Source organism: Aethalodelphis obliquidens, unplaced genomic scaffold (genome assembly GCF_003676395.1).
Source record: "Aethalodelphis obliquidens isolate GAN/ISIS:26980383/991018 unplaced genomic scaffold, ASM367639v1 scaffold12, whole genome shotgun sequence".
NCBI lineage: Eukaryota > Metazoa > Chordata > Mammalia > Artiodactyla > Delphinidae > Aethalodelphis > Aethalodelphis obliquidens.
The window spans coordinates 33191023-33205847 of record NW_020837956.1 but is presented as its reverse complement, the minus strand read 5'-3'; the positions used below and the strand labels follow the sequence as shown (position 1 = coordinate 33205847).

General features: G+C 38.3%; 1 long non-coding RNA gene across 1 annotated transcript in view; it reads right to left on the bottom strand.

The window, feature by feature from the left end:
• Window positions 1–14825, bottom strand: part of LOC113624044 (uncharacterized) — an 88811-nt gene that overhangs the window by 20866 nt on the left and 53120 nt on the right. Inside the window, exons 2-3 of the long non-coding RNA XR_003434179.1 lie at window positions 12137–13464; window positions 11625–11990 (exon numbers count right to left, since the gene is read on the bottom strand). This is a non-coding gene — a long non-coding RNA (uncharacterized LOC113624044). The remainder of the gene's footprint in view (window positions 1–11624; window positions 11991–12136; window positions 13465–14825) is intronic.

Below are 14825 nucleotides of genomic sequence, written 5' to 3'. Positions count from 1 at the left end.
ATACTTATTAGTTATCTATTTTATATATAGTAGTGTGTATATGTCAATCCCAATCGCCCAATTTATCCCTCCCCCCCGCTTTCCCCCGGTAACCATAAGATTGTTTTCTACATCTTTAACTCTATTTCTATTTTGTAAATAAGTTCATTTGTACCATTTTTTAGATTCCACATATAAGCAGTATCATACGATATTTGTCCTTCTCTGTCTGACTTACTTCACTCAGTATGACAATCTCTAGGTCCATCCATGTTGCTGCAGATGGTATTATTTTGTTCTTTTTCATGGCTGAGTAATATACCATTGCATGTATGAACCATATCTTGTTTATCCATTCCTATGTTGATGGACATTTAGGTTGCTTCTGTGCCCTGGCTATTGTAAACAGTGCTGCAGTGAATATTGGGGTGCATGTATATTTTGAATTATGGTTTTCTCTGGGTATATGCCCAGTAGTGGGATTGCTGGGTCGTATGGTAGTTCTATTTTTAGTTTTTTAAGGAACCTCCATACTGTTTTCCATAGTGGCTGTATCAATTTACATTCCCACCAACAGTTCCCTTTTCTCCACACCCTATCCAGCATTTATTGTTTGTAGATTTTTTGATGATGGCCATTCTGACCAGTGTGAGATGATACCTCATTGTAGTTTTGATGTGCATTTCTCTAATGATTAATGATGTTGAGCATTTCCTGTTTTCTTAAATGGAATCATTTTGCTTTATTTTCCTGTGAATGCTTCATTTGGTCCTCAAAATGAAGTAGAAGCCACATCATCTACTGTGTCTCCCTCTCTGTGTTGTTGGCTAGAAAGCTTAGGAGTGAATGTGTGGTCGATCTCTGTCTACTGTGTAGGGCTTCACAGAATTCATTCCACATACCAGCCACCCTGCTAGCTATAGCTTATCTTTCTTATATGTATTCCTCATCTGCTTACATTTTCTCAAATTTAATTTTATCTTGTATGTATGCTGTAAACAACTTTTTTTTTAAACATCTTTATTGGAGTATAATTGCTTTACAATGGTGTGTTAGTTTCTGCTTTATAACAAAGTGAATCAGTTATACATATACATATGTTCCCATATCTCTTCCCTCTTGCATCTCCCTCCCTATCCCACATCTCTAGGTGGTCATAAAGCACCGAGCTAATCTCCTGGTGCTACACGGCTGCTTCCCACTAGCTATCTATTTTATGTTTGGTAGTGTACATATGTCCATGCCACTCTCTCACTTTGTCACAGCTTACCCTTCCCCCTCCCCATATCCTCAAGTCCATTCTCTAGTAGGTCTGTGTCTTTATTCCCGTCTTACCCCTAGGTCCTTCATGACATTTTTTTTTTCTTAGATTCCATATATATGTGTTAGTGTATGGTATTTGTCTTTCTCTTTCTGACTTACTTCACTCTGTATGACAGACTCTAGGTCCATCCACCTCACTACAAATAACTCAATATCGTTTCTTTTTATGGCTGAGTAATACTCCATTGTATATATGTGCCACATCTTCTTGATCCATTCATCTGATGATGGACACTTAGGTTGCTTCCATATCCTGGCTATTGTAAATAGAGCTGCAATGAACATTTTGGTACATGACTCTTTTTGAATTATGTTTTTCTCAGGGTATATGCCCAGTAGTGGGATTGCTGAGTCATATGGTAGTTCTATTTGTAATTTTTTAAGGAACCTCCGTACTGTTCTCCATAGTGGCTGTACCAATTTACATTCCCACCAACAGTGCAAGAGGGTTCCCTTTTCTCCACACCCTCTCCAGCATTTATTGCTTCTAGATTTTTTGATGATAGCCATTCTGACTGGTGTGAGATGACATCTCATTGTAGTTTTGACTTGCATTTCTCTAATGATTAATGATGTTGAGCATTCTTTCATATGTTTGTTGGCCATCTGTATGTCTTCTTTGGAGAAATGTCTATTTAGGTCTTCTGCCCATTTTTGGATTGGGTTGCTTGTTTTTTTGTTATTGAGCTGCATGAGCTGCTTGTAAATTTTGGAGGTTAATCCTTTGTCAGTTGCTTCATTTGAAAATATTTTCTCCCATTTTGAGGGTTGTCTTTTGGTCTTGTTTATGGTCTCCTTTGCTGTGCAAAAGCTTTGAAGTTTCATTAGGTCCCATTTGTTTATTTTTATTTTTATTTCCATTTCTCTAGGAGGTGGGTCAGAAAGGATCTTGCTGTGATTTATGTCATGGAGTGTTCTGCCTGTGTTTTCCTCTAAGAGTTTGATAGTTTCTGGCCTTTAATCCATTTAGGTCTTTAATCCATTTTGAGCTTATTTTTGTGTATGGTGTTAGGGAATGATCTAATCTCATACTTTTACATGTACCTGTCCAGTTTCCCCAGCACTACTTATTGAAGAGGCTGTCTTTTCTCCGCTGTACATTCCTGCCTCCTTTATCAAAGATAAGGTGACCATATGTGCATGGGTTTATCTCTGGGCTTTCTATCCTGTTCCATTGATCTATCTTTCTGTTTCTGTGCCAGTACCATACTGTCTTGATTACTGTAGCTTTGTAGTATAGTGTGAAGTCAGGGAGCCTGATTCCTCCAGCTCTGTTTTTCGTTCTCAAGATTGCTTTGGCTATTGGTCTTGTTTATGGTTTCCTTTGCTGTGCAGAAGCTTTTAAGTTTCATTAGGTCCCATTTGCTTATTTTTGTTTTTATTTCCATTACTCTAGGAGGTGGGTCAAAAAAGATCTTGCTACATTTTATGTCAGAGAGAGAGTGTTCTGCGTATGTTTTCCTCTAAGAGTTTTATAGTATCTGGCCTTATATTTAGGTTTTTAATCCATTTCGAATTTCATTTTTTTTAACATCGTTATTGGAGTATAATTGCTTTACATTGTTGTGTTAGTTTCTGCTGTATAACAAAGTGAATCAGCTATATGTATACATATATCCCCATATCCCCTCCCTCTTGTGTCTTCCTCCCACCCTCCCTATCCCACCCTTCTAGGTGGTCACAAAGCACCGAGCTGATCTCTCTGTGCTATGAGGCTGCTTCCCACTAGCTATCTATTTTACATTTGGAGATGAATATATGTCAATGCCACTCTCTCACTTTGTCCCAGCTTACCCTTCCCCCTCCCCGTGTCCTCAAGTCCATTCTCTATTTTTGGTGTTAGGGAGTGTTCTAATTTCATTCTTTTACAGGTAGCTATTCAGTTTTCTGAGCACCATTTATTGAATAGACTGTCTTTTCTCAACATTACATTCTTGCCTTCTTTGTCATAGATTAGTTGACCATAGGTACATGGGTTTATCTCCGGACTTTCTATCCTGTTCCATTGATCTATATTTCTGATTTTGTGCCAGTATCATACTGTTTTGAGTACTGTAGCTTTGTAGCAATAGTATAGTCTGAAGTCAGGGACCCTGATTCCTCCAGCTCCGTTTTTCTTTCTCAAGATTGCTTTGGCTATTCAGGGACTTTTGTGTTTCCATACAAATTGTAAACATTTTTGTTCTAAATCTGTGAAAAATGCCATTGGTAATTTCATAGGGATTGCATTCAATCTGTAGATATCTTGGTAATACTGATTCTTCCAATCCAAGAACATGGTATATCTCTCCATCTGTTTATGTCATCTTTGATTTCTCTCATCAGTATCTTACAGTTTTCTGAGTACAGGTCTCTTGCCTCCTAAGGTAGGTTTATTCCTAGGTATTTTATTGTTTCTGATGTGATGGTAAATGGGATTGTTTCTTTAATTTTTTCTGATCCTTTGTTGTTAGTGTTTAGGAATGCAAGAGATTTCTGTGCATTAATTTTGTATCCTGCTACTTTAACAAATTCATTGATAAGATCTAGTAGTTTTCTGGCAGCATCTTTAGGATTTCCTATGTATAGTATCATGTCATCTGCCAACAGTGACAGCTTTACTTCTTTTCCAATTTGGATTCCTTTTATTTCTTTTTCTTCTCTGATTGCTGTGGCTAGAACTTCCAAAACTCTGTTGAATAAGAGTGGCGACAGTGGACATCCTTGTCTTGTTCCTGATCTTAGAGGAAATGCTTTCAGTTTTTCACCATTGAGAATGATGTTTGCTGTGGGTTTGTCATATATGACCTTTATTATGTTTCAGGTTCCCTCTGTGCCCTCTTTCTGGAGAGTTTTGATCATAAGTAGGTGTTGAATTTTGTCAAAAGCTTTTTCTGCATCTATTGAAATGATCATACGGTTTTTATCCTTCAATTTGTTAATATGATTTATCACATTGATTGATTTGCATATATTGAAGAATCCTTGCATCCCTGGGATAAATCCCACTTGATCATGGTATTTGATCCTTTTAATGTGTTGTTGGATTCAGTTTGCTAGTATTTTTGTTGAGGATTTTTGCATCTATGTTCATCAGTGACGTTGGCCTGTAATTTTCTTTTTTTGTGATATCTTTGTCTGGTTTTGGTTATCAAGGTAGTGGTGGCCTTGTAGAATGAGACTGGGAGTGTTCCTTCCTCTGCAATTTTTTGAAAGAGTTTCAGAAGGATAGGTGTTAACCCTTCTTTAAAAGTTTGATGGAATTTGCCCGTGAAGCCATCTGGTTCTGGACTTTCGTTTGTTGGAAGTTTTTAAATCACAGTTTCAATTTCAGTAGTTGTGATTGGTCTGTCCATATTTTCTATTTCTTCCTTGTTCAGTCTTGGAAGTTTGTACCTTTCTAAGGATTTGTTCATTTCTTCTACGTTGTCCATTTTATTGACATATAGTTGCTTGTAGTAGTCTCTTATGATCCTTTGTATTTCTGTGGTATCAGTTTTAACTTCCTTTTCATTCCTAATTTTATTGATATGAGTCCTCTCCCCTTTTTCCTTCATGAGTCTGGCCAAAGATTTATCAATTTTGTTTATCTTCTCAAAGAACCAGCTTTTAATTTCATTGATCTTTGCTATTGTTTTCTTTGTCTCTATTTCATTGATTTCTGCTCTGATCTTTATGATTTATTTCCTTCTACTAACTTTGGGTTTTGTTTGTTCTTTCACTGTTTGCTTAAGGTGTAAAGCTAGGTTGTTTGAGATTTTTCTTGTTTCCTGAGGTAAGATTGTATTGCTATAAACTTCCCTCTTAGAACTGCTTTTGCTGCATCCCATAGGTTTTGGATCATTGTGCTTTCATTTTTATTTATCTCTAGGTATTTTTTGATTTCCTCTTTGATTTATTCAGTGATCCATTGGTTGTTTAGTAACATTGTTTAGGCTCCATGTGTTTGTGCTTTTTACATTTTTTTTTCTGTAATTGATTTCTCATCTCAGTTTTGAGGTTGATATGATTTCAGTTTCCTTAAATTTACCAAGGCTTGATTTGTGGCCCACAAAATGATCTATCCTGGAGAATGTTCCATGTGCATTTGATAAGAAAGTGTATTCTGCTGCTTTCGGATGGAATGTCCTATAAGTATCAATTAAGTTTATTTGGTCTAATGTGTCATTTAAGGCTTGTGTTTCCTTATTGATTTTCTGTCTGGATGATCTGTCCATTGGTGTAAGTGGGGTGTTAAACTCCCCCAGTATTATTATGTTACTGTTGATTTCCCCTTTTATGGCTGTTAACATTTGCCTTACATATTGAGGTGCTCCTATGTTGGGTGCATATATATTTACAATTGTTATATCTTCTTACTGGATTGATCCCTTGATTATTCTGTAGTGTCCTTCCCTTTCTCTTGGAACAGTCTTTATTTTAAACTCTATTTTGTCTAATATGAGTATTGCTATTCCAGCTTTCTTTTGGTTTTCGTTTGCATGGAATACCTTTTTCCATCCCCTCGCTTTCAGTCTGTATGTGTCCCTAGATCTGAAGCGGGTCTCTTGTAGACAGTGTATGTACAGGCCTTGTTTTTGTATCCACTCAGCCAGTGTATGTTTTGGTTGGAGCATTTAATCCATTTACATTTAAGGTAATTATTGATATGTATGTTCCTATTGACATTTTCTTAATTGCTTTGGATTTGTTTTTGTAGGTGTTTTTTCTTCTCTTCCTCTTTTGTTCTCTTCTCTTTTGATTTGATAACTATCTTTGGTGTTGTGTTTAACAAAATTCTTAAAAAGCTTTCTTCTTTTGATCCTTTGATCCAGTTATTCCAGTTATGAGAGAAAATACATAGTCACAAAACAAAAAGTTTTATGCACAAAGATGTTCACCATTTTATAATAGCAAAAAAAGTCTTCAATTAGTTAAACATCTAAATATAGCAAAATGAATAAACAAATTGGCAAACATTCCATGAAAAGCATATTAGCCAGACTTTTAATTTCATATGCTCAGAATGTTGTTCACTTTACCCGAAGTTCTCTTAGAAGAAGATATTTGTATCAGTATGTAGGAATGATTGGCCATTTGGGGGTGGGTGTGGGGAGAGAATAAGAAAAACAATGCTTATCTAGAACATGTTTTGATTAACCTAGGGTCTATGAACAGATCTAGACAGTCAATGAGCCTTCTGAATTTTATGCAAAATTCTGTTTGTATGGATAGGGTCTGTGGTATATAGCAAATTTTATGTGCATGTCCATGACTGCTCCACAAGGTAAGTAAGCACTGGTGTTTGGGAGAACTTTTAAGTCCAGACTGATGTACTGTGAGTAATTAGCTATAGACCCATGTACCAAGAGATGACAAAATATATCTGATATTAAATCTATAGACATATCACTCAAAGACTCATACGGATGGGCAAACTATTGCCCATGGGCCAAACATGGCCATGTTTATTTTTGTATGGCCCATAGCTAGAACTTTAAAAAATATTTTTAAAGATTTATCATCAGGGGTTGGGGGGTAGGGATAAGGAAGAAAGGTATGAGACAGAGATCACATGTAGCCTGCAAAACTTAAATATTTATTCTGATCCCTTACAGTTTGCCAACCTCTGTCATTAGAACAGTGCCAAGTTGCAGAAGAATTTCAATAGACAATCTCAAATCTGTCCTTCAGTTTTCCACAGAACGTGAAATTTGACATAATTTTTCTCAAAATCATTTGAAATAGTTGACTGATTGGTGAATAGCGTTAAAGACCACTGAATTGAATTCTCTGAAGTTGAATTTTCCCAACATTAAGTTCATTGAATCTTAGATCGGAAAACAAAAGGGAGATAATAAAGAGTATTCATTCTTTACACAAATAGGAATCTATGTACAACCAAACTGAGTCTTTGGTGTAGATCTACTAGAACCTTCATTAGGTAAGAATGTTGAAGGCTAGCGATTATATATATTTGATAAAATTTAAATTTTTATTTATATTTAAGTATTGCATAATGCAGACTAATTTAGGACTTAGTGAGGGATTTGAGCCTCATAAAATATCTGGAAGTACTTTGGCATTCTAGTTCCATAGATTGCTATTTGTGCTTCTTTACACTAAAGAGACCTGTCCTGGTTTTTGGGTCAGGGTTTAGTTTGGCTCACATATCTTATTTGATAGGCCTTCACTGATTCACTCAAAGTAATGAGGCTTTCCTGTATTTGGCTAATGAAAGGCCTTTGCAAAGCGTATGAGTTCTGCTCCACTTGTCAGATGTGACCAGAACATTCCTAACAGTTTCAGGAGGGAAAAGAACATCATTTGATGGTACAATTTGGAGGGTATTTTAGGAGAAGGCAGTCTAGCAGAGCACTGTGGAAATCTTTGAGACTGCCACAAACCAAGGGGTTTTCTGGGGTCTTTGTCAATTTATGGGTGAGCCAGTGTGAAGCAGTGGAAAGATCAGAAGACCCATACTCAGCTCTCTATTTGTGTGAACTTGAGTGAATCACTTTATTTCCTTGGGCCTCAGTTTCCTTAAACATAAATTGAGAGGTGTGTTGGGTGGGGCTAAGTGACTTCACATGATCTCTACCCCTAGGTTCCTTGTTGCATGGTTATGGCACTGTTCTGAGACCATCCTTGGATCTCATAGTAATCCAGGCCCTGAATCCTGTTTTTCTCTGGCTCCAGACCAGGTCTGAGCTCTACCTATTGGTCACTAGGAATCAAGGATTCCATCTACACATCAGTGCTGTGGTATTTCTTCAACAGGCTGGCCTTCCCCACACCAACCCTAGAGAATGTTGTATATGGCTCGACTCCATGATCTCTCTCCACTTCACTCCACTCCAGCCCACATCCATTCTCTATTTAGACTTTTCCTGAATTCTACAGATGTGAAACATAGGATTGATCATTCATTTATTCAATCTAATATTTTTAAAATTCCAAATAATCAGAACAATTTAACCAACATTCATTTTTGTCTCAATAGCTATGTACCAGGCTTCTGAAGACTTGAGGTCCATCCTCATGCTGGCCTCAGGAATAACAGAACCCATATCAACTTTTTTTTCTTATTTTTTTAATTGAAGTATAGTTGATTTACAATATTGTGTTTATTTCTGCTATACAACAAAGTGATTCAGTTATACATATGTATATATCCTTTTTTAATATTTTCCATTATGGTTTATCATAGGATATTGAATATAGTTCCCTGTGCTATATAATAGGACCTTGTTGTTTATCCATTCTATATATAATAGCTTACATCTGCTAGCCCCAGCCTCCCACTCCCCCTCCCCCTTGGCAACCACAAGTCTGTTCTCTATGTCTGTGACTGTGTTTCTGTTTCATAGATAAGTTCATTTGTGTCATATTTTAGATTCCTCATATAAGTGATATATGGTATTTGTCTTTCTCTTTTACTTCATTTAGTATGATAATCTCTAGTTTCATCTGTGTTGATGCAAATGGCATTATTTCATTCTTATGGCTGAGTAGTATTCCATTGTGTAATATACCACATCTTTCTTATCCATTCATCTCTCAGTGGACATTGAGGTCATTTCCATGTCTTAGCTATTGTGAGTAGTGCTGGTATGCACGTAGAGGTGCACGTATCTCTTTGAGTTAGAGTTTTTGTCTGGATATATGCCCAGGAGTTTTTGTCTGGACATATGCCCTGGATTGTATGGTAATTCTAGTTTTCTGAGGAACCCCCATACTGTTTTCCACAGTGCCTGTACCAACTAACATTCCCACCAACAGTGTAGGAGGGTTCCCTTTCCTCCACACCCTCTCCAGTGTTTGTTATTGGTAGGCTTTTTAATGGCCGCCATTCTGACTGGTGTGAGGTGATACCTCATTGTAGTTTTACACGGGCCTCTCACTGTTGTGGCCTCTCCCGTTGCGGAGCACAGGCTCCGGACGTGCAGGTTCAGCGGCCATGGCTCACGGGCCCAGCCGCTCCGTGGCACGTGGGATCTTCCCGGACCGGGGCACGAATCTGTGTCCCCTGCATCGGCAGGCGGCCTCTCAACCACTGAGCCACCAGGGAAGCCCCTCATTGTAGTTTTGATTTGCATTTCTCTAATGATTAGAGATATTGAGCATCTTTTCATGTGCCTATTGGCCATCTGTAGTTCTTCTTTGGAAAAAATGTCTATTTAGGTCTTTTGCCCATTTTTCAATTGGGTTGTTTTTTGTTGTTTAGTTGTATGCACTGTTTGTATATTTTGGAAATTAAGCCCTTGTTGGGTGCATCATTTGCAAATATTTTCTCCCATTCTATAGGTTGTCTTTTTGTTTTGTTTATGGTATGTCCTTTGCTGTGCAAAAGCTTTTAAGTTCATTTAGGTCCCATTTGTTTATTTTTGTTTTTATTTCTATTGCTGTGGGAGACTGACCTAAGAAACCTAAGAAAACATTGGTATGATTTATGACAGAGAATATATTGCCTATGATCTCTTCTAGGAGTTTTATGGTGTTGTGTCTTATGTTTAAGTCTTTAAGCCGTTTTGAGTTTATTCTTGTGTGTGGTGAGAAGGGTGTGTTCTAACCTCACTGATTCACACGTGGCTGTCCAACTTTCCCAACACCACTTACTAAAGAGACTTTTTCCCACTGTATATTCTTGCCTCCTTTGTTGAAGATTAATTGACCATAGGTGTGTGGGTTTATTTCTGGGCTCTCTCTTCTGTTCCATTGATCCATATGTCTATTTTGCCGGTTTGATTACTGTAGCGTTGTTGTACTGTCTGAAGCCTAGGAGGGTTTTGCCTCCTGCTTTGTTCTTTTTCTTTAGGATTGCTTTCTGGGTCTTTCATGGTTCCATATGCATTTCAGCATTATTTCTAGTTCTGTGAAAAATGTCATGGGTAATTTGATAGGGATCACATTAAATCTGTAGATTGCTTTGGGTAGTATGGCCATTCTAACAACATTAATTCTTCCCATCCAAGAGCGTGAGAACCCATCTCAATTTACTGCCCTAGCCAACCAGACACACTGCACCAGGTGGAATTCTCTCACCTCACACTGAATTAGCATTGTATCAAAGTAACTTTACACCAAAATATTGTTTCAAACCTTGGGATTAGTTACTCTACCGCATGACTGTCATCTTAGGTTACTCCACATACTGTTGGTTCTGTACTTCCCTAAACCCCCTTCTTGGGTTCTTTCTGCTGTTTCATTCAAATCTGCAATTTTTTCTGGTGAACATGCTTGCCTACACATGGAAGTACCTGGCTGTGCATTTCCTCTGCTCTAACCACAACTTGGCTTGGCCCTGAGAATTCCCCTTCCCATGTATCTCTAACAAAGGACCACTAGTCAGTATCCTTCCCTCACCCCGTATTGCTCCAGATCTTTCCATCTTTATGTGAAGCCCTGTCATAATTGGAAATCATACATTTACCTCCACACAGATCACATGAAATAACAATTGAAGTTTTTTGCTTTTAACTGGAGAGTCACACTGATGATTATCACTGTTTTACCAGAAAGCTCAGATTAACAATTCAACATCTCTTTGTCAACACAAATACAAAGGAATAGAATCATTACAGAAATAATGAAGTTTGCTTGGCAAAACTTTAAAAACAAAGAAATTCTTAAAGGAACAATTTAACAGAAAAGGGTCCTAGTGGTGAAAAGTTGGAAACCAGAAACTTCAATTGCAGCATATTTACTTCTTCCAAGACCCCCTACGCAGAATGCTTGAACATTAGAAGGGCTGCCAGGAAGTTTGGTCAGGAGTCAAGCAGGCAGCCAAGCTGAGATGCTAGGCCGGGAAAGTTATCAATCAGGTCAAACCCACCCGGCTGGTTTATGACTTCTTGGAAACCTCCAAGTTTGATACACACTAGCCCTCAGCTACAACCATCCCACTTTTCCTTGCCTGTAAATTTGAGAGTTAGTTGGTGAAACTGTAACACTTATTTAGAAACTGTAACACTTATTTAAAGTAACTCAGTCACTTTACAGAGGAGGAATTTGATGCATGAGGAGGAATGACTTGTTCAATGTCACAGAGTCAGGAGAGGAACTAAAACTCAAGTCACTTGTTATCTCACTTGTTTCTGTTATGCAACATGACAATGGGGTGAAACAGAAATTTTAAAAATAGTGCCAGGGAAGAAACCAAAATGAATTTAATAATTAAAGAATGATAAATAATATAAAATATAGAGAGATACATCACATAAAATGCATATTGATACATAAAATAATATATAAATAACAGTAAATTGACTAAAAACAGATTCATTGCAAAGATAAATAAATAAGATACCTGGGGCTGAGACTATCTAGTAAGAAATGTTGGTTTCCTATTTGTGTTTACTTACTGTATAAGATGAGCACCTACAAATACTAAGCCTTCACAACAGGGGACCATCCACATTAAATCCACGTGTCCAATTGTTTAATCTGAATATTTGAATCCACTGATTTTCTTGCGAATATTTGTTTGAAATGCCTGGTTGTTTATTGTGCTATAGATGTAGTCAGAGTGCTTACTGTATACTTCCGTTAGGCATATCAAGGTGTTAGATGAAGATCCAGAACTTAGGAAAGCATATACATATATATATATATTTTTTTTTTTTAAGCAATCATCCTCAAACAGCTCTCAATCAGGTGTGGGAGAGACACTAAACACATCATTCCAGGATAAGGCCATCATTCCTGGGAGGGTGTTGTGTATAGGACATCTGGTTGTGCATGTGAGAACAGATGACATCAAGGTGGAAAAAAAAGAAAAAGGAATTTAATTACAACCTGCCTTTCAAGGTTCCAAAATGTAAATACTGTGAAGTATATCTTTCCCAGAGCACCCGGAAAGGGAGAAAAGGCTCACAGGTGTGTGATATCGTGGGATCACCACGGTGGAACTCAGGAAGGAGAGGACTTCAATTAACGTTCTGATTCGCTTTCCCAGCCTCTTGGGAAGCGTGGGAGTGATGAGCTGACCGCGTTTGTGTGTCTGTGAGGGGGATACAAGCTCTGTTGTTGGCAGTTGCAACGTGGAGGTTGAATCAGGACATGCAGTAACTTTGTGCTTATGAGCTCCCAGCAGCCTGACAAAGTGGAAAGAACAGGGGATTTAGAGCCAAGGAAAGTTCTACTAAAATAGTAGTCTTTTGACGTGAAGCTCATTATCATACTTGCCCAAGCTTCAGTTTCTTCATCTTTGAAGTAAGGAGAGTCATAGCCACTGTGCAGGATTTCCAGAGGATAAAAACAAACGGGATCATATATGAAAGGCATCTGGCACTTAAGGGGGCTACTCATCATTCTCCTGCCCTCTTCTCTCACTGCTGGGTCCATTAAAGGACCTCCCCAGCCGGACACCCTATTCCCTGTCCCTGTATCACCCAGAACATCCTGTTCACCACAGCCAGTGCCCCTCAGCCTATACTTTCGTACCTGCCACCACTCTGATCTAAAAAAAAAGAAAAATGCTGCCTTTACCTGAAGAACCCGGTGTAAACTTTTATGAAAGCACTCAAGGCCTTGCCTAACCTGCCTCTCCAACCCCTTTTCCAACCTCTCCAATTCCTCCCGGACCTACCTGGGGACGGGCATGCAGCAGCCTTGCCACCTAGAATGCCCTTGTTTTTCTCCTCTACCCCTTCAATTCCTACAGATTTCCTTAAAGTTCAGCTTACACACTCACTGCCTTCTCGAACATTCCCAGGTAATTTTGGCCCATAGTCCTAGCACCCTCTTTGGAAATATGGCATGTATTGGCCATGCCATTAATTTAGCAGATTCTCTGTTATAGCCAAATAATTCTCAGTTCTTTAATGTGTTAAGCCTTTATGGTAGGTGCCTTAAGTACTTCTGGATTGTTCCACATGTGAGGTCTCTTCTCCCCAATTAGACAAGTTTCTCAAGGGCAGGATAATGCCAGTTATCACATGTTTAATATTATCCACAGGATGTATGAAGTGGCATGGTCTAGAGAGAAGATAAAACAGTATTTTCTTTGAAACAGGAGGCACTTAGGTTTTGAGTACACTGGTTATATTTAATTAAAATGATTGATTAATATAAATAAAAGTATGAATTTTCTCACCTCCAACTTCTTGGGGATAAAATATATAGGTCAACCCTAAAAGATACAAATCTCTTATCTGCTGGTTCCTTAGTCACCACCTTCCATTCCAGATGAACGTGCATAGCCTGAGATGGAAAGAAAAAAACCCAGGTGGCAACTTAGTAAAGTTTTGACAAGCAGTTGTGCTCACCACCCCTGTCAGTTCCCAGCACAGCATGAGGTCACCTGAGCAATGGACTTGAAACACAATTGAAACAAACAAGAGTAGATGGTGAATTTCTAGCCTGACTGCTCCTAAACATATTCTTTCTTGGCCTCCCTTTGAAGTTCTGCAAAAATAAGGCTGATGAAGGGATTCTTTCATGTTCCCCAGGCCTCATGAAACCTGTCATAACACCTCCCACATTCTGTACCTTTTCAGAATCCGGCTAAGGAAAGCAAACACACACGCATGCCCCCTACAGTCCTCCATCACTGTGTGGGCCTTTCATTTCACAGTCCTCTTGAAAGTGTTATTTGTGAAGCTTAAAATATGTGAGCTTTCAGGGGGAGGAGACAAGTGCTCTGGAGAAAATAACACACCAGGATAAACCACATCACATGGTTTCTTCTGGGACACATTTTGTTCTGGGAAAACGTCCTAATAGACTCTGAGTTAAGTGTTACTGCATATCACAACACTGTGCCTGGGAAAATACAATGATATTTTGTATGATGATATTGTAGTGAAATACTAGTTCTTCAGTGCCATAAGCAGCAGACTGATGTGCAACATCTATTAAAAATAGTGAGCTATCTAATATATCAAACAGCTCTGTGTACAGGATTGGTTTTAGGGAAGGGAGGCAGATTTCATAAAGGAAGGTGTGATACAAATTTTTTATTTTTTAACATCTTTACTGGAGTATAATTGCTTTACAATGGTGTGTTAGTTTCTGCTTTAAAACAAAATGAATCAGCAATGTATATACATATGTTCCCATATCTCCTCCCTCTTGCGTCTCCCTCCCACCCTCCATATCCCACCCCTCCAGGCGGTCACAAAGCACCGAGCTGATCTCCCTGTGCTATGCGGCTGCTTCCGACTAGCTATCTACCTTACGTTTGGTAGTGTATATATGTCCATGCCTCTCTCTTACCCTTACCCCTCCCCATATCCTCAAGTCCATTCTCTAGTAGGTCTGTGTCTTTATTCCTGTCTTACTCCTAGGTTCTTCATGACATTTTTTTTCCTTAAATTCCATAGATATGTGTTAGCATATGGTATTTGTCTCTCTCTTTCTGACTTACTTCACTCTGTATGACAGACCCTAGGTCTATCCACCTCATTACAAATAGCTCAATTTCGTTTCTTTTTATGGCTGAGTAATATTCCATTGTATATATGTGCCACATCTTCTTTATCCATTCATCCGATGAGGGACACTTAGGTTGTTTCCATCTCTGGGCTACTGTAAATAGAGCTGCAGTGAACATTTTGGTACAT